General features: G+C 39.0%; 1 protein-coding gene across 7 annotated transcripts in view; it reads left to right on the forward strand.

Moving 5' to 3' along the window:
- Window positions 1-19,924, forward strand: part of TBL1XR1 (TBL1X/Y related 1) — a 130,801-nt gene that overhangs the window by 51,649 nt on the left and 59,228 nt on the right. For 5 of the 7 annotated variants that reach the window (XM_074911691.1, XM_074911694.1, XM_074911688.1 and 2 more), the window contains exon 2: window positions 10,434-10,498. The gene's annotated coding sequence lies outside the window, so the exon portion shown is untranslated. Of the gene's footprint in view, window positions 1-7,254; window positions 7,278-10,433; window positions 10,499-19,924 lie in introns of those variants that run through there. The other 2 variants (XM_074911695.1, XM_074911693.1) reach the window with 2 other exon arrangements.

Here is a 19,924-nt window from a genome sequence, read left to right on the forward strand (position 1 = left end):
TCTTGCCCTTGACTTTTTCTCCTATTAAATTGATGTCTCTCTTCTGGTGGGAGATGTTACTTGCTTGTACCTGAGACCTGATCCATTAACAGCTTTCCAAGTTATCAGGTAGACTTTCACTGAGATTAAAAAGACATTTAATGCAGAGGGTAGTAACTAGTTCCATTTTTGTGTTGATTTTGAAAATGAAAAACAACGTGCTTGACAAAGCTCATTTTTTCTGGAATATTTTTGAAGACAGTGAATTTAGTGTCAGTTCTTCAGAAGTGCTTAAGAAAGCTTGAATTCAAGTCATTCTTGATAGCATTGACACATCCTTTATAGTTACTATTAGGACATACCCATTACAGAGAAAACAAGATGATGTTAACCCTGTTTACACAGAGCTCTACTGAAGAACAGAGAGAAAATAAGAGTGGAAAGGTGAGACACTGCGAAGAGTATTAGTCAGATTACTGTGGAGATAAAATTTAGAAGTTAATCGCTTCCTGAATTAAAAACTAGTATATAAGAAACAGCTCTTTTGTAGGTGTGAGCTTATGCTAATGAACACATGTTGGCTGATATGCTTTCAAAAATAGTCTTGAAATTTAATGGCATTATTTTAACATTTACCATGTTTGATGCTCACTTCCCCATTTCACATTCCTAGTTGAACACCTTCAATAGCAATGTGTTAAAAATGTTTCGGTTTGCTTTGATTTTTTTGGCTAGTATACGAGTGGTCCATAGAAGTGGATCTGTATTACTGACCACCTATCAAGATGGTAATGCAGAAGGGGCAGGAGGGTTGGAAACACCATGGGAGACATCAGTTAATCCCATGCAAAGTGTGTGATTTTCATATCAAAATGTACTATAGAGACCAGGCAGTTGTTTCATGCAGCAAGTGGTTTGAGGAAAAGTTACAGCATGGGAGTGGGGTATACTGAGGTCTGTGGAGTCACAAGAGCCATGGGGAGCGCGATTGGGGTCAGGGGTTCCTTTCCTCTTACAGGAGTGTCAAGTTAAGATGGTAAGAGGCAGATACATAAAATTGTAAAGACAGACAGACACAAACTATTTTTCTTCTGAGCAGGGAGCACACCTGTAAAACTGCTCACCAGAAGAGGGAGATGGTAAATGTTTATGGGACTGAAAATGTTAATGGCAGGTAATTCCTCTGAGGTTACTAAATACACAGAAACCAAACAAACTGTGCTCTGAAAAGTCATCTGAGTTGAAAATAGCTGGAGGCTAGGAGATTATTTAGGGGACTAGATCATGTTGGTGCTGTTTTCATTCTTTCTTTGGGCATCTGCCGGTGGGTCACTGCTGGAGCGAGGGTAATGGGCCGAGGAGCCCTTTGGCCTGGTCTAGTATGGACACTTTTCAGGTCTCATTCAGGTCTCCTGCAATTTTGTTTAGGTAAAATCTTGTATCTTGTTAAAGGAAAATACAAGGTACCGGGGAACTAACATCAGCAAGTTTTTTCACTTTTTTAAACGGTTTGCAAAGCAGCATAATAGGATATTTAAGCACACTTCCACTTGTTTGTAGGATAAACACCTGCTATGTGTTGCTCTATACATGCAGTACATTAGTTCAAAGGGGCTACAAATTGAGTTGTACAGCTGCAAGGACCGTAGGAAATTGAACAGAAAATATTTCCAATGAAACAAAAATACTGACTTCACTCATGTTGGCCACAAATTGTTTGCTTAGGGTTTTTTTTGCACCCGTTTGCAATCAGGGGAAATGTTTTCCTATGGTAGGAAGGCCTATCATAATTGAAATGTTAATTAACATAATGAACAGCATTTTTAGGAAAAGCTTTTTTTTAATTTCAGAATAGACCACCTAGGGTGGGAGGTACATAGCTTAATAGTTTAAGTGTATACATGTAGATAAACCCCACTTTACTACTTATGGCAGACTTAAATAAGGGCACTGTTAGGTTGTTAACAATTAATCATAGCCTAGTGACGGGCTTTATGTGAGCCTCTTTACTGTGGCTTCATTCCCTGATGCTCATCAGATCCTTTGAATATACTGTCATTGATGAATCAAATCTATTTGTTTTGATCATGCTTAGGTCCTGTTGTTTAAAAAAAAAAAAAAAAAAAAAAAGTTGAAGAACAAGTGGCATGATTAGATTAGTCTAATGCTGCTGTTGATTAATTACTTTAATCCATTTATTTGATAAATGCTATTCTCCGTGACCGTACTGCTAAAGTAAATATTTTGCTATGTTTACCTGCACTGTAGGCTGCTTATTCTTTGGAACAGGTTTCAGTGTCTCTTACTCCATGTGTAAATCTAGTATTGATGCACCTATTTCCTTGTTCAGTCAATGTGACAGACAAACATCGTTTCTAAGCTCTGGTATCTGAATGGTTTGAAAAGGCAACAGAATATTTTTATATATATATTTTATACAGTTAGTGTCTGTGTTATTTCAGGTATGACTCATGTTACCTAATACATCATTCTATGTTTTCATTGAGATTATTGTGCTGGGATCCCCATTGTCCAAGGCATCAGGCATCCCTTGGAAACAGAATTGTATTTTGACGACCGAGCTATAGGGCAGTGCTGTTCCCACATTTCTTCCCTTTCAGGGCAGTGTTCCCTCTTCCTCTCTTGAGCCTGTTCTGTCCTCTTCTGACCCTGCATCAAGATGCTTCAGGAGCTGAGTGGTAGAAAACTAGTAAATACCATTTTTTAGGGGAAAGGAAGTGGTGAGTGCATCCAGCTGGGAGTGGGTAGATGGCGGAGGTACTGAGGTCTCCCCAGGCAGTAACAGATTTTTGGCTAGGATATGACTTGAGAATAAAGCTAAACCAAAGCCTTCAGGTGATCTATACCCTCTGAGCTCTTAGAGACAAGAGGCAGCTTATTTGGGAATGAGTGTGCTGTTCCTCTACCCTGAAAGTTTTTAGCCCCTGCTGTAGGGAGGGCTTACCTGCTCGTGAAGCAGGAAATCTTGCCATGGTAATGAGAGGCACGGGGTTTTTTCCTATACCCCAGCCTGCTATTTGTCACAGTTCAGTAGCTGCTCTGTTAGAGTAAGTTGTCCTTTTAGCAGGGATGGCTGGACAACCAGTGCATGACCAACAGCAGCCCTCTCTGGATAGGTTTTAACTCCTTGTGAGTCAGAGCCCTCATACAATGCCACAAAACTACCCCGTTAGAGAAATAATGGGAGCATGGAAAGGGCAGAGGCAGGAGGGTTTGTAGGAAAGATGGTATTGTCTATTGGTGGTAGGGTATGGAGATAAAAATTCCTTGTGTGTGACTTGGTCCTGAGCAACTTGAACTGCTGCTTAATCACAGGGTTTGCCTGTTAGAAAGAGCTTAATCTGTTGGTTATTTGTGAATATATGACCAAGACACAGAAATCTGATAGAAAGGTGGTGCTACTGCACGAGTACATTATGCACCAAATGTCACTCCGTTTTGAAAAATTCCTGGGAAGTGAGACGGGACTGTAAGCAGCTTTTCATGATCAGTATTTTTGGAAAAGATATTTAATTATTCCTCAATATGTTTAATGGATGATTTCAGGGCAGTCAGTGTCACCTTTTTTGGCAGCATGAGAAGCTTACGTTTTTCTCTGGCCTTGTACAGAATAGTAATAATAATTTTAGGAAGAATCTGGAACACATTATAAGCACCTTATTTTAGGGGAGCTGCATCCCAGGAACATCTGGAGTATATGAGCCCAAGCTCCACCACAAACTTTACTTTTCACCTCTGGTGTGGCTTTTAAGTTTTCAGAAAAATGTTTTCATACCTATGGATATTTAAGTGCTTTTGAGTATTTAAAGTAACTCATAAATTTGAGGTCTATATTTAAAGAATTCTTGGATCCCGATTCTTCAAGACTGTGCTATTACTTTTACAAGCCTAATATCACAAGTAAGGTGGATTTTTAGAATGTTTTGGTATACATCTTTTTTTTAAACCTGATACTTCTCTGTGAGGGAAAATATCCTGCAAGGTGCTCCTGCAGAAGCCAGATGGAAGGCAACCAGGCTTCCTAACATACTCTCAGATAGGAGAGACACAACTTCAGCGCCACTGGGTGTACGCGATGTTCAGGGTCAGTGTCCACAGTGGGACTTCTTGAGCCTGTTGACGTCAAACTGTCTGCAAACACTGTGTTTTGCAGCAGAACGCAAGTCCTGCTGCATTGTCTAAATGTCCTCTGCAGCTCATTAGCTTTGGCTCAACAAAGATGTACATCGAGCTTTTACTCTGAAAGAATGCCCTGTTTGGTTTCTGGTTGCCTGAAGAAGGGCAATAGTAGTACCGATACCGAGGGGAAACAAGAGATGGGGCTTGAATGGCGGTGACATTCATTAGGATTGAAAATAACAATATTGTCTTGCCCTCTTATTATTTTTGGAGATATCCTTATTTAAACATTTTGAGCGCAGTTTCAAATGTGGTGTCTACTCAAAACATGTATCCTACCTCCCAAAGCATGTCACATTTGAGACAGAATTTTAATTGATTCAGTAAATTAAGCTCTTTAAGAAACACACACAGTTGTGCTTTTGCTCCACTGTAATGATTTCTGATGCTTGCCATAACCTAGATTGGTTCTTCTGCAAGGCCACCATTAATCCCAAAGTAGAGGAATATCTTGTTCTGAGTATCTAAAAAAAACTGGACAAGGCAGGCACCGTTAGCAGAACCTGGGAAAGGGAAGAAGATATTTTTCCCAGGGAAGCCGTTTGAGTTTGTTCCATACCCCAAATTGGAGACCAGTTGAAAAGTTCTGATAACCTTGCAACTATCAGTTCCCTACAAACACATGGCCATGTTGACAAAAGCAGGTGCCTGCCTCCGTTCAGCTGTGAAGGCTCATCTGAGTTAACGGGCTCTGTACGGTAAAGGGAAGGGTTGTCACTGAGCAGTGTGACTGAGTCGATTTGGCAAGCTGGAGCAGGCTGAATTAGTATCACAGGAAATACGGCTCTTCCTACCTTGAGGACAGGCAATGGAAAAAAAATTATAATTTTTATTAAGTGGGTTTTTTTTTATTTTCAGTTTTTAGGAGTGTATTTGAAATATGTCACAAACTTACTGCCAATAACAGAGTGGGCCCTAAATGCCATGCATCTTTTTTTTTTTTAATACAAGGAAAGGGTTTTTTTCTTCTTTCCAGTTTGAGGTGAGTCTGCTGAGAGCACCCAGTTTGACAGGCAGTTGTTCTCAGGCTTTTTTCTAATTAATTTTGCAGTAATAGATTTAAATCTAAAAGTAAGTTCTAGAATAAACCCACAAAAAATTATCTATCAATATGCTACTGTTACTATCAATATGTCACTAGTCATCATGTCCACTATTTTCAGAAAACAGACAAGCAACACAAATTAGAAACTGTCTTGAATTTACATGGGTGGGCCCCCATCCTAGACGTAGCAGTCTGTGGAGGTGGGATTTTGTGTCTGCTCTAGAGGCTGTAGTCTCTTCAGGTAACTCTCAGCACTTTGAGGAGTAACTGTTTATACTCTTTCCCAGTCTAGACTGGATTTAACTTTATTCTCTAGGATTTTTTTAACTTTCAGTTTATGTGAATTGGGTTACCTACTAATGAATTTCATTTAAATGCCTTGCAAGTGAAATTGTGCTGCAGCATGGCTCACCCTCCCTCCTTCCCCCGTGGTACCAACTGATTGGTCTTGACAAGATTACTCTGGTGTGTTATGTGTTTTTAATAGAGCTGGCTAAGATGGTTTCCTCTCCAGCAATTTTAGCTTCCTTTCCTTTCAGTGGGCTATAAGCTATTTTCCGTGATTGCCTCAATTTTTGACTTTTATAGAAATTGGTGTTTAAACTTGTATATAGTTGCTACAGTATTCTTTTGCTCTGGTCTGACTTTTCCTGTTTCTTATTGCACAGTGAATCCTGTTTCTGTGCACTCTGGTTCCTATACTCAGATTATTTTTTCTCCAGAATAGTGTTGTCTACTTACCAAGTTCTAATTCTTTATCCTCTCAGATATCCTGTTTTGTTTTAATAGTTGGTTCACATACATCCATAGACCTAAAGGTGCTTGGTATATGAAAGAGTATTTCTGAAGTGTGGAAAGCTGTGCAACTTCTTAAGTTAAGCATTTCTTTGATACATCCAGAAAGTAAGCTTGCATCAGGTTTTTCCATTTTTCTGATGCAATAAAGACCTAACGATAGAACAAAGATGAGGAAATAAAGATTTTTTCAATTGACAGAGAAAAACCATTTCAGATAGCGTTTAGGAATATAGGTGGGTATGTCTCTGGGCAGGTCTCGGCTACTTTGAGTGTTCCCTGTTGAGGTTTCTTGTAAAACACCCTCGGTGATCCCCCCTCCATCTGAGCGTGCTCCAGTGCTGTGCTGCTGCTGTGCTTCTTGAGTAGAGTGTTGGTGCAGTTTATGCGTATTGTTACTAGGATCCCTATTGTTACCAACTAGTTGACAGTTTTTAATGTTGTCTTGTGTGTGGTCCTGAAATTTTGTCCCCACTCACACTTATTTGTATTGAATTATTTGAGATGGTATTTCTATCAGTTCAGCTTCTCTGTTAGATCTGAGAAGCAGATGTTATTGTAGAAGTGCTGAATTGTTTTTTAAAAAATTGCCATACATTGCTGTGGAACTGTGATTAAAAGAAATAACTTTGATTTTCTCTGTTTATGTTCCAAGCACAGCAGTGGTAGAATCACCGCTAGTCTTGTATATGCCTATTAGCCAAATGAAAGGAAGGATTCAATGGAGTGATTAGTTTTCAATTTAGGCTTTTAAAACTATTGTCTGATGCTTTTTGCAGCCTAGTTACTGAGGGGAATATCCAGGATTTAGTTATTTTTAATTCTGTTTTGATTGGGACACTCTTTTTCCAGATACTGAATCCAGATAAAAGCAGGATACTCAAGGAGAATTTAGAAGAAAAGATAATGTGTCCTTAGAAGGCTTTTGTAATTCACAAGGCACGACATATAATGACTAAATTTGTCATTAAAGCTCAAATAGCACCAAAATCTCGGAAAGTAGTATAAACAGTGTGATCCTAAGAGGATTAGCAGAAAAACATGAGTGCACAAGTTCACATGAGGAACAGAAGTGATTCAAAGCTCACGCAGAAAACATTGTTTTAGCCATAGCATGAACACAGTGTAATTCCTTGTGTAATGGATGGGTAGGAGAAAATAGCATAAACAGTGGTGTTTCTAGAAGAAAATGGTTAAACATTTTTGTAAATAGCTTCTAGAGAAATCCTCGTTTTGAACCGATGATGTTTGGAAACAGGTAAGGGATAACGTTAATGTACATCTGTGCTATGTGTTTATAGACAGATTTGTCACTGTGCAGTGCCACGGTTGTTTTTATCTGTGGTTTTGTCTTTGTACCACACGATTATTACTCGGTTGATAACAACAGCCCAATCTGTGCTAGCAACATAGATTGGTATTTGCTTTTTTGGTCGCTGGTTTGGCATGTTAGTTTTGGCCCTGCAGATGGGAACTGCCTGCCTCGTGCAACCTGTTTGCCTGGACTTTTTTGTTGCCTCTGTGTGCAAGCAGGTCTCCAGAATTTGTGCCTTCAGGCATTGCTGCGGCTCTGTGTACCGCACTGGGATGCTCTTCCCGAGGAGATGATGTTGGGTGTTGTACTGAGTGTTTGGGCGGGGTGTCACAGGGATGACACCATCACGTGTGTCATTCTTGTGCAGAAAAACCCGGCAATGGCAAAGCTGGTGAGTGCTGGTTGGGAGCAGGTCAGTGTACACATGCAGCAAAATCTTACTTCTTTCAAAGCCAAGGGGAGCAGTATTCAGTGGATGCTGAAGGCATTAGTCATCAGTGAGTGGTCAATCCCCAGTGGTCTGATCCCTCTGAGATGAAGGATCCAAACTCACAAGCTACTGTACATTCCCCAGGTGTGCTTTATCAACTTCAAGGGCAGCCGGTGGATTATTTTTAAGGGTCACATAGTGTAGCTGTTACTACACCTGGTCACCTGTTTAAATTGTTGTAACAGCTTGGCATATAAAGGTGAGAGATAGTCTAAAATCAACAAATTATAGCTGTCACCTACATTGTTTCAACATACATGCCAAAATGACGAAGTCCAATAGGATAAATTTAGAAAGAAAAAAGCTGCTGCTGAGGTGTTTTGTACTTGGTGCTTGATTCTGAAGAAGGACATCACAGCGTTTTCTAAATGTTTACACGTCATTTCAAGCGCCCTTATTTAAAACTGGAGCCTACAATCAATTAACATGAGTGAGGAATGGAGCAGAGTCAGTGAACCCTTTCTTTTCTTTCTCTGCTCTCTTGAGTCTTTGCTTCCAGCTTCTTTCCGTGTCACTGCCCTGTTTAGATATAAAGTGAAGGACAAGAAACCTCTTCCACGGATCAGACAGAAAGGTTTCCCTCTCTGGCTTCGATGATAAGTACTGCACTCAGAAGATTGCACAAGGGCAAAGAGGTGTTGGAAGGAGACAGTTTGGGCAATGTACACTGAAGAAAGCCTTTTTTCATTGAAGAAAATGGTTTATGTTTGTGCAATCATCCTTTTATTTATATTTGCCATGTTCCTTCCCAAATGAAATAACCCAAACTAAGCGTCACACTCCAAATGGGGCAGCAAAACCCTCCTCTGTCTTTGTACTCAGCTTTTGTAATGATTTAGACTGTTCCTGAAAGAATATTGGTTGGTTGGAGTTTTATTCTGGTTTTTAAGGAAAGCTTATAAGCAAGTAATGTTTTCTTATGGGGTCTGCCAAGCAAGCTTTCTCTTCTCTGCTGGTCTGCAGCTCTGGCTGTGGAAAAAAACAAACTTTCTGAGTAGCTCCACATAGGAAACCATGCCACTTGAGGAGAGGAGTTTTCCTCAGCCTATTTACATAATTTCTGTGACACCAGTACAACTGTGCAAGGAAACAAGAGCATGTTTGCAAATTCTTTCAATTCCCAGCATTCCTGCATTTTTCATCATCCTCTACAGCACCTCTCACTTGTACTGTGGAGGTTATGTTTCTGCCTGCCTTGGTGATGGGTCTCCTAAGAATAAAATAAGCCTGACTGCTGCAGCTCTTTTTTTTTTTTTTTTTTTTTTTTCTTTTGGGGGGGTGCAAAAATGGCTTTATAATAAACCATTTCTTACTGGTTGAGTTTGAAAATTGCATGGGAGAACCTTGTGTTGATCATGACCCCCCAAAACTGTACTTATTCTTTACTCATAGTAAAAGGTTTTTTTGAACACGGTTTACAGATGCTTTGTAAATAGTTTAATCTAAAAATAGTCTGATAATATTTTATTAGTCACTCGTGTCCATCTGTTGTGTGTGTTGTGTGCCCCCCCCCCCCCCCCCCCAGCTATTTGAGTAGGCGATTAGATTATTTCCTAAAGAAAAGTAGTTTGGCAAGTATTTGTATGGAGAGCAACCACTCAGAAATATTAGTGTCAATAAAAATCGTTTTTCATCGCTGAATAAGAATGGATGTTACATCGGATGGAGTTAACACATATTTGGACATCAAAATGTGTTTGCTTACCCTTAACCGTGTTGTTGTTTGCATAAAGTTATTATTTATATGTAAAGAAAATTACTAAAATGTTGGAGAGCATGGATTTTTTTGGCTTATGTTTTTGTTCTGTTTTTGAAGATGGGAAAGACTTCTCTAGAATATTGCACTAGGAAGATTTCTATTATGTACGTGTCAGATGTTGCCAGCAAACTAGTATGAGCTGGCTTTTTTAATTACTGAGGTCACTGCAGGAGTTGGTAACTATCTGGCTACGTAGGCACACCTGGAGTTATTTAGTGCAATATGTGTTAGGAAAATAGGTTGGTTTGGTTTTTTTTCTTTTTGCTTCACAGTGGATATAACCACGTTGGAAGTCAAACCGTTGGAATGTTGATTTTTGTTTGGATTTTTTCAGAGTGTTTAGAAGTCAGTAACGGAGGTTTTTTTCCAGAAGAAATTTGGCATGGGCAGAAGATACTGTAAGCTGCCTACTTTGCCGAGTTAACTTCCTGAAGCTTTTTCTGGAGAGCTAAGGCAAAATCCAGACATCAGAATTTTTATACACAGGTTGTTTTGTTTGTGTGTGCTCCTGCTGAATGGGTGCGACTGTCTAGAGGTCTGATGGTGTGAGTATTCATTCAACAGGCTTATTTGTTGAAAGGTCTGTGTTTCAGACTCCCCACAGGAGCAGTGCGTGTGATGTGGGTAGCGACAGGATATATGCAAAACCCCAGCTCTGCGTGCTCCTCTGTCCCTGATCGCTGCTGCTCTAGGCTGTACACAAATTCAGTGGTAATCACTCGGCTTCTTGAGCAGAGTAGGCTGCAAGAGCCGTGAAGGCCCATGCTTGATAACGTTTTATTGTGTTAACATCACTGTTTTCAAAATAATAAATATTAATGTTTCCTATTTTGTCTCATTTCCTTGTCAGCATCACCCTTCTGTGGCAAGAGGCACCTGAAAGGAAAACTTCCGCATATCAATGCACTGCCAATGGTAAGTACCTTTTTAACTGAATAAAGGTGGTGTGGTTCCTTCCTGCGGATACACTGTAAAGCGTTTTGTATTGCGCATAGTATTTTTAGAATAACTACTTTTTAGTACACAAGTGGATTATTGTAATTTTTTAAGAAACATCTTAGAGCATTATTCTGTTTGATTAAAAATATTAAAATTGTATCCCTTGGAAAGTAGGGCAGCATGTTAATTTTGAATTGAGAAGCGTGACTTGACAGTAACAGAGCTCATCCTGTTGGTAACTGGTTTTGCTTCCTCTCTTGGCCAAGAGCCTGTTTGGGGCAAGCTGTAGCTGAGCTGGGTGCTCTGTTGCCCCCACTTGGGTGCTCTCTGCAGTTTCTCAGTACTAACAGCTTCGACTGTAACAAATCTGTGCAGGGCCAGGTGTATTTTGCTTCAGCACATTTGACAGCGTAAACCTAGTGAAGCTAAATCTTACCTCCTATAGAAAGGGGCTCGGTTGATGTGATTTTTCTTACTCCGTCCCTGGAATATTACTCAATGTTATAGACTGTTGGAAGCTGATATTTGCAGGCTCTCTTTGATTTATGTGTGCTTCCTGATAATTGTGGAGATGGAAAGCAGAGGTGAGGTCTGAAGAGAAAGACTGGAACTTACTGCTTCAGCTTTGCTCAAATAATGTTTTTTCAGCAGTTTTGGTATCGTGTGTTGTCACAGTTGAGGTGTGCAGGAATGGTAATTGCAGCATTAGCCTTAAGAAATGAATGCATAAAGTGCCAGCCTGAGTTTTGTATTTCAAGCATCTCTAGATCATTGCGCTCAGTACAGAAGTTAAAGGAATAGTATTTCTAACCACTAGCTTTGAAAACTCAGTTTGGGATCTGAGAGCTGAGCTGGGTTCCTTTGGTTTGCGTGTGGGCATGGATCTAAAGAATATGTAAATAAATTATATCTTCACTTACACCTTTGCTAGTCCAGTGCCTTTGCTCTGTGAGCAAAATGACACTCCAATTGGAGTTTGCTTGGATGTAACTGCTTTGAAACATATTAAGTAATTCTGTTGACTCGCAAACACATCATGATGTGAAATGTAATGCAGTATATTTGTCACTAAGTAAAACAAATACAGCTCTGAAATCAGAAGATCTGCACCAAGTGTGTGTGTCATTTAATAGCCTTATGTTTGGGCTCAGCCTTGATGTGTGTAAAGTTTATATTGATTTGTGATGAATTTCAGCTGGTGCACTGGATTTGTTGAGTGAAAAGGCAGTGTTTTTACCTGGTCACTTAGCCTAGTATTTTAACTTTCCAAAAGTCTTTTCTATTATTGCTAAATTTTCGTTGTTGTTGTTGTTGACATTTTTTCAACAAAAGCTGCTCTGCTTTATTTTTATTTTGTATTAGTTGAATGTATTTTTAGTTATGATTGAAAATACAGGTCTATATTACTGCTTCTCTTAAAAACATGACTCATTCCATATTAACCTAGTCCTTATACTTCATAAAATATTAAAATACTGAGAGACTGTACTTGAAATGTTACTGCATTTTATCCTAATTTTCCCCCTACAAATTATATTAGAAATTCAAAACTTCACAGTCTCAAGGGCATGCTAGTTGTCACAGTGATCATAAAATACTCAACTGTTACTTGCAGTGAAGTGAAATACTCCCCACTCTTTTCTTTAAAGGCTGCTTTTGTGCTATAAGTTGTTATATTTTATTATTCTAGAGATTTCTAAACAATTACTCACCTCTTAATTAACTCTGAAACAGTTTGAATGTAGATTTAAGAGACAAGCTAGACACATTCTTCATCATCCCAAAAGTAATCATAACTTAGTCTGGTTTAAAGGAAAAAAGTCTTTCATAGGTTTTTCTTATGTTGTTTTTCTCTCTGATGTGTGTGTAGACAAAGTATGGGCCAGAGGTTGACCTGAAAAAAGCAGTTTGTGTTCTTCTCCCAAACAAGACTTGGTTTAACTTGTCTGCCCATGTTCAATACATATATTTGAATCAGAAATTTATTTCTGATTCCCTTGAGAAATGATACTGTCATTTTTGATCAGTTTTTAATCATGATTGTCAGTTCCATTCCTTAGTACTGGGGGAAAAAAAAGTAAAATACAAGTTACACATCCTCTTTTTTGTTTTCTATTTTCTTCTATCTTAAAAGGTGATTAAAAGATGCTTATTTTATTGCATTGTATAGGCTATGTTAACTGATAACTAAATAGGGTAAAATATCAGTTACTCCTTAAAAACATATTGTAATTGTTGGCAGGTTTTTTAAGAAAAATATTTATATTGTGATATAGCCTCTTAAAAGAGAGTATGTCAGCATTCAGTTGGTGTAAGTTCTCCCTCCCACTCTTCTGTAATGTTCCTCAGAGTCTCAAAGGAAAGATGCAAAGGCTTAACAAAAAAGGCCTGGTAAGTGAAGGAAAATTAGTGTCTAATGCTACTTTTTCTGGAATTTCAAAGGTTCATTTAGAGGCTGATAACTGGATACTTAATGCATGGTCACAAGGATTAATGAATGTGTTGGAAATAAAAATTGAAAGTCCTGGACCTGTGACCTAAGCAAAAGATCACGTCAGGATTTTTGCAAAGGCTTAGTTAATTAATTTTCTTGTTATGTGATGGAACAGGTAGCTTACCTGAGAGATTTTCCGTCATACCTGCGAGTTTTAGAAGGAAAACAGTTTCATTTCTATCTTCTACATGTTATTGAAACAGGCTTGACTTTTTGTGTGTGTATGCATAAATATGTGTGGCAATACATGAGTGTACTTGTTGTATGCACATATATGTACATCTACATATACGAAAAGGAGTGTGCAAAACCCAGGAACTTACAGGAAGCTGGGAGGTACCAGTTTGTGACTCGTGTGGCAGCTTGCTGTGATGGATTTAATTTTAGCAGGAAGTAACCAAGAAGTTCTGTGCAGGAATTGAGCAATAAAAGCAACGTGGTGGCCTTGCGAGAGGCATCCTGAAAAATGCTATGCCTGGGTTCTCTGGCTCCATCTTTTAGTACATGGTTAGTTTGACAAAGATCAACACACTGATCAGTTAAAAAGGTCTCCCATAGGAGAGAATAAACATGTTATAATTTATTACAAGCTCACGCAGGCAAAGTCTGAGGACAGGCAGCGAGCATCAAGTTACTTAGTCTCCAGGAAAGCAGGGTCGTCAACAGCTAAGTCATGTCCTCATAGTCTTGAGGGGAATACAGAGTAGGTGTTTTAAATCCATTCTTTTCAATGCTATCCACTTTTAGGTGACTATATCATACCATGTTTTGAACGTGTAACACACCTATTATGTGTAACGTCAACTGTTACTACATGAAAGAGACTTGTTATAAGAGAACAATTCTGAAGGCACTAAGTCTCTTGCGCCAGGAAATTCCATGTGTACAGCACTTCAATGTAATTATCTACCCAGCAGATTTAGCCTGGAAATGGCAGGAGTGGTTGGAGGAGCTGGGGAGGATGACTAAGTCACTCCAAAGAAAAAGGCATTCAGTGAAAGGGTTGGAAGATGTCTGCAGAAACTTCCCCAAGACTGCAGTAAGACTTTTTCTTCCAACCCCTTTGTGTGGTGCCTTCTCTAGTGTCGTCCTGTGACCTTACTACTCCTTGGAAGACAGCTGAAGGAATAAATGAATATAGCTATTAGCCTGTGGTTCTACAACTGCTAAACCCATCTAAATGCTGATCTATCTGCCGAGTTAATCTTCTATCAGTCCATTATGTTAAAATGGTTTCATGCAGAGGAAGGCAAGCAAGGGAGAAGCAGGAGCCTGCACCCAGAACTGGAGGAGTGGGCTTTGGTGTGGAAGCCACCCTGCCTCTGCCTGTGCCTGCCAAGGACAACGGGAGGTCCATGCCACTAGCTCCAGAGTTTGCACTGGAATTGCAAAATTGACTTAGTTTTGACATGAGCTGAATGTCGTCTCACAAATATAAGTATATATGAAAGAATATCTGTGGGTAGGCAGACCTTTGAAAGATGGTAGAGTTGAAGGTTGATTTTCATTACGCTGGGAACAGGGACCTTTTCAAGACTTTATGAAACTTGGTAGTACATAAGAACTTGGCTGCAAGAGATGTGAATAGTTGCTTCAAAATAAATAGCTCTGCAGGACTACCACCCTTATTCTTCAAATGCATACACATGTGTGTACATGTAACTTCAAGTGTAGGAATACTCCTTTTGAGATATGAATGAGAGGTACTCCTGTGCATTAAAACTAACCAAGCTTGAAAGTGTTTTCAACGGTAGGGCCTGAAAGTGTTTATGAAATTTATTGCTGAGGCTTCTTGGTTGTACAGTTCATGGAATACAGCTTTAGAAGGGGGAAAATAAAATGTTTTTCTAGCAGTTTCTGAAGTAGTCTTAAGTCACAACATGAAATTTTGTAATGTTCTGCTTCTTCTAAAATCAGTGGATGCTATTATCAGTGAAGGAAGGGGAAGTGCAATGTATTTTGTCTGATAATTGTTTACAGATGAACAAATTATATTTCAGAGTGTTAATCCATAAATTCTATTTATTGGATTAGCATAAATTAGCTGACCTAGTGGTATATGTGTTGAAGAGGAAGTGCTAATAATATGATAGAGAATGGTGTTGTAGGGTGCATACTGTGATAAGCATTTAAAATTTCATGTACTACTTCATTCTGATCCATTTTTGGAACAGTTTTTTAATTTTCTGGGGTTTTTTTACAGAAAGCAAGTTAAACACACTAGTAAGATCCCTTTCTGATTAAGAGGGAAAACACCCCTTGCCTCCTTTTTCTACCTTTACTAAAAGTTCACTACTGAATGACTCAACAGAAAGCGAAACTACGGCCCTTAAAATCTTGAAGTGGTGGCTCTTTTTTGAAGTAGCATTTGTCAGAGAACTTTCTCTGCTGATTCTCTAAGCATTTTACAGTTCAGAGATAAGCCTTGACTAAGAATTCTCGGTAGAATCATAAATATGTAATTATCTAAGCAGCCAGGATATGTAGCCCCTGGCAAGTGCCCAGCGCAGTGCAATCACAAGAGCAAAGGGAACTGGGCCAGTATCTCAGACTAGGGGAATGTCCTCTAACACAGGACGAGGGCCATCGCTGTTCCTTGCCTATTGCCATTCCTAGGTTTTAAATCTTAATTGTACCTGAAAAGAGTCTGCTTCTGCTGCAATAGGTTCTCTTACGTTACAGCTTTTTTACTGTGTTTTTTTCCTTGTTGTCTTCCTCCTCCTTCATTTCCCCTGCTTAGGGTTTTTTCCTGTCTTTACTACTTTATACTGGTTTTGGTTCAATAGTTAATAGCAGCAGTAGTAGTGTAGTTAGCGTTAGATTATATCTTACTTGATCAGCATGCCATCTGCTTTAGAGGAGAGGGAGATTTTATGTTTCTGCTGTGGGTTCACTGCCATATGCCTGTGGTAAAGTTGTGTAACCTGAAATGACCCTTTTCCTGCTCTATTATATGAAAGAATTAGAAATACAGTGTAATGTTCTTGACAGTGACTGAGTTTGTTGCATATTAAAAAAATTAAACTGGATATTAGGTGTACGTGAAGTAAGACGTTGTAGGGAAAACCCAAGGACAGTCACTTTTGTGTCTGAGCACGTGAGTATTACCATCTGGAGAAGAGCAGGGTTTATTTCACAGAAGACCATGTTGATGTGTCCCTTGTAACGTCAGGTCTTGATCCTAGTTTCCTTCTTGTCAACAGAAAGTTGAGATTAGTTCAAGTCAACAAAAGTAAAAGCTTTCTTTAGTTTCGCTGGTGTTGATGCTGGGAGATAATGCATATTGCTTCAGAATGACAGGAGGTCTATAGGCTGGGGGGAATGATACTGAATATGCTGACTTTTATTTACTCGGGTGAAATGGAGACCTGCTAGCCAACCAAAGACCAGGGACCCTGCATCTGCATGGCTATCAACGTGGATGACAGATCTAGAAGCCTGTGCTTACATGCCAAGTCTCTAGTTCACCATATGAATAGAAATAAAGATCATAGTCACTGTGTTAGTGCACTCATATTTGTAAATGAAGGTCATGTGTGGTGTTCTTACTGTTGTTTAATGAACAAATATAAAAAAACCTCTTCAAGACACAGGATCTGAATCCTCCCGGGTTTGATATTGAGCATATGCATGTAGGATAGACATCCATGCATTTAGTATTTGTACAAATGGAGGGTATTGATGTAAAATGTGAGCCATGCTTTGAGTAACTGTCCTTGTTAATGGTATTAATAAACCCTTCCCCTTTCATTTAATTTCTTTTGGCTGTAGATGGACCATATTTTATTATGGTCTTTGTATCTTTTAAAAGTGTTTTATCATGTGTCCTGTTTTTGACATCTCTTTCAAAAAAAAAAGATAAATCCGGTTACATAAATTAAGTTCAAGTCCATCACAACAATATGAAAAGGAGAGGACTTTTAATAAAAAACTGGCAAATGAACTTCTATAAAATCAGCCATTTCATTCTTTTGTAAGCTTGTTTTCTCTATTAGCACAGTCAACACTTTATGAAAAAAGCTGTGCACTTCTGGTAAAGAGAATACTTAAGTCAGATAGCATGCATGTATGACAAACTACGAAGAAGTGATTTTAAGTGCATGCTTATTAATGAGAATCTAGAATAAAGTCACTGGTGGTTAAAATGAATAGAGGGCAGATCAAACATCAGCGGTTTCTTTTTTTCATGAATAAAAGAAATAAATTTAAAACTATCAGGTACATAACACACAAATTAAGGGGAAAAATAGATGGTCAAAGGTTAAAGAGGGAATGAAAACACAAGTTTTATGGTCACAAGATCAAATGAGGCATTAGTTAATTTTCCTTTTTTTGGTGCAGTTCAGCAGGAGTTCAAGTAATTCAACTGAGTGATTGAACTGGAACAGAAAAGAGTGCCAGAAAAACTGATTGCTAATAACACAAACAGAAAAAATAATCAAATGAACTTAAGACTTGATGTCAGCATTGCACATTAAAATGCATTTGAAAAGGCTGGAATTCCATCCTGGTTGCATGGAACCTGATTTCCATAGAAAACAAATTTCTAACAGCTACTTTTGCAACAGTTGATAAATTATTCTAGTAATGAGCTATCAGAATGGATTTAACCAAGAAATGGCTGACGAGCAGAAGGTGTTTTCCAGAGACTGACCATCTGGGAAATGGGAAGTAACCTGAGGAGAGTAGGTAAGAATGTTTGAACCCAAGGAGACACTCTGAGGCGGTGACTGTTATTTATGTAAATTGCAAATGGAAATGGCATTAGAGATGCTGGGGTTTTGCTCTCTATAGGGAATGCAATACAAGTTATTTCCTACCACTGGCAGCCCTGAGGTGATGTGCTGCTCTCTAGGCAAGATCATTACTGCTTTTTCTCCTACAGATTTCATGCTTTTTGTGATAAGCAAGTAACGGGTATGTTTATGAATGTGAATGCAGCTTAGAACAGATTGTTGGCATACCTGTCCACTAGCTTAATTCCTAGTTTCTTTTATATTTAACTTTTTCTAAATACAAAATCCTTTTGCATTGAATCATTCAGTTTTGGTTATTACTAAGATATTTCCTATGCTGTTGTAGTTAACTAGATTCCTGGTTGAAAGTCCACCTCAGTCAGTAGGCAGACTCTTGTCTGTCCTAGTTTTTGGCTCAAGCTGGAAGCTGTGGTGAATAGGCTGTTGTGGAGTGAAGTTGCTTTCATTAAGCTGTCCAGTTTTGTTCCACTGTTTTCTTTGCCAAAGTTGACTGAAGTTTCTCAGCATGTCTACCTCCTCATAGCCTACAGGAACAATCACTGCCTCTTTTTTTGTTGTTTTGTATGCACATGTGCTGTGGTTGTCTCTATGGTGGTCCATGTATTTCAATTGAATTTCCTTTTTTCTCCTAACGCAAACTAAATAAACCACCGATTTTTGTCTTGCAATATGACTGTCATGGCAGCTGTAGGTAATTACCCCATTGAGGTTGACAGTGCCCCTTGGACTGCTGCTGTTAATGCTTCTCATTTTCATAGGGCTGCTTTTCAGTCTGGAAGAAGAATTAATATTACATGGCATAACATAACTGTGATCCTCTGAGATATCTTAGTCCTGATGTCCCCGTGTCTGGAGGTCACGGGAGCTCTGGCTTTGTATTAGGAGGCAACTGAGGAAGAGTTGCTACTAGTATTTTGTGTCTGTGTATATGTATTTATAATCACAATAGACAAGACTTAAGCACATGGGCTTCATGGACACTTATTATGGGATCTGTGTTGTCTGTCTTTTCAATAAATTAATTTTTTATTTTAGACAAAAGAACTGCACTAGAGCTAATCTGTCTAGACTGTGGCATGATGCGTGCTCCAGCAATACATTTGAAATTATTTGTTGAAATACTGATGAAATGTTGTAGAGGAATTGTGAGGTGAATAAGGAGCATGTTAAAGGGAGGTGGTATCAGTTTGTGTTCGCAGGCTATGGTGTTGTGCCCAAAAGGAAGTCAGTTGTCTTAAGAATTGGTATTGGGCTGACTTTAATGTATTCACTAATGAACTTGGCACCAAAAGTAAGAGTGTACAATAAAATTTGCCAGTGACATAAAGTTGGGAGGTGCTGTCAGTGTATACAAGGAACAGAGTATCCTACAGGAGGAGCTGGATGATCTTCAGGACTTGAGTGGAAAAAATGGACTGAAATTTCATAGCACGTGATGCATGGTTGTGCACTTCTGGATAGATGTGAATTTTGCCCTAACCTGGGTGCTTATCTTTCAAAAATGACAGAGGAATGAAAAACTTGAGTATATTAGCCAGTAAAATCAAAGGATATCTCTTCAGTAGTACCCTGCAGCTCTGAAAAATGTACTCCTACGGTCTGTGAGGTGAAGAGGTACTTAATGGTAGAAATAGGAAAGTGTTAATTCTGCTTATGTGCAAGGCAGCATTGCTGAATCCTCGTGTGTAACACTGAACTGCTTTGCTAGACCCTGTTCAAGAAGGGTAAGTGTAAAGTGGAGCAGGTACAGAAGAGGACTGTGGAAATGGTGAAGGAGGAGCTGAGTCCGTCTCACAAGAGGACGCTGCAAGGTTGGCTGGTTTATCCCAGTAAAGTGAAGTCTGAGAGGGGATATAATTGCTTTCTCTGAATATATGAGGGGTTGATAAAGACTTGAGTGAGTACAACTATTTTTTATGTCAGATTGAAGACAGCACCATGACAAGAAGAAATGCATATATCTTGGCAAGGAGTATATTCAGGCTGGAAATTAGAAAACAGATCTCAACCATCAGGGGAGTAAGAATTTTGGGATAATCTTCACAGAAGACTAGTTTTGAGATGGACACTTGTTAATACAAACTGGGCTTAAGGGGGGAGCCCAGTAGTCTTCCTAACAAGCACAGCTTGTTTGTGGGATAACAGGTTTTG

Source organism: Athene noctua, chromosome 8 (genome assembly GCF_965140245.1).
Source record: "Athene noctua chromosome 8, bAthNoc1.hap1.1, whole genome shotgun sequence".
NCBI lineage: Eukaryota > Metazoa > Chordata > Aves > Strigiformes > Strigidae > Athene > Athene noctua.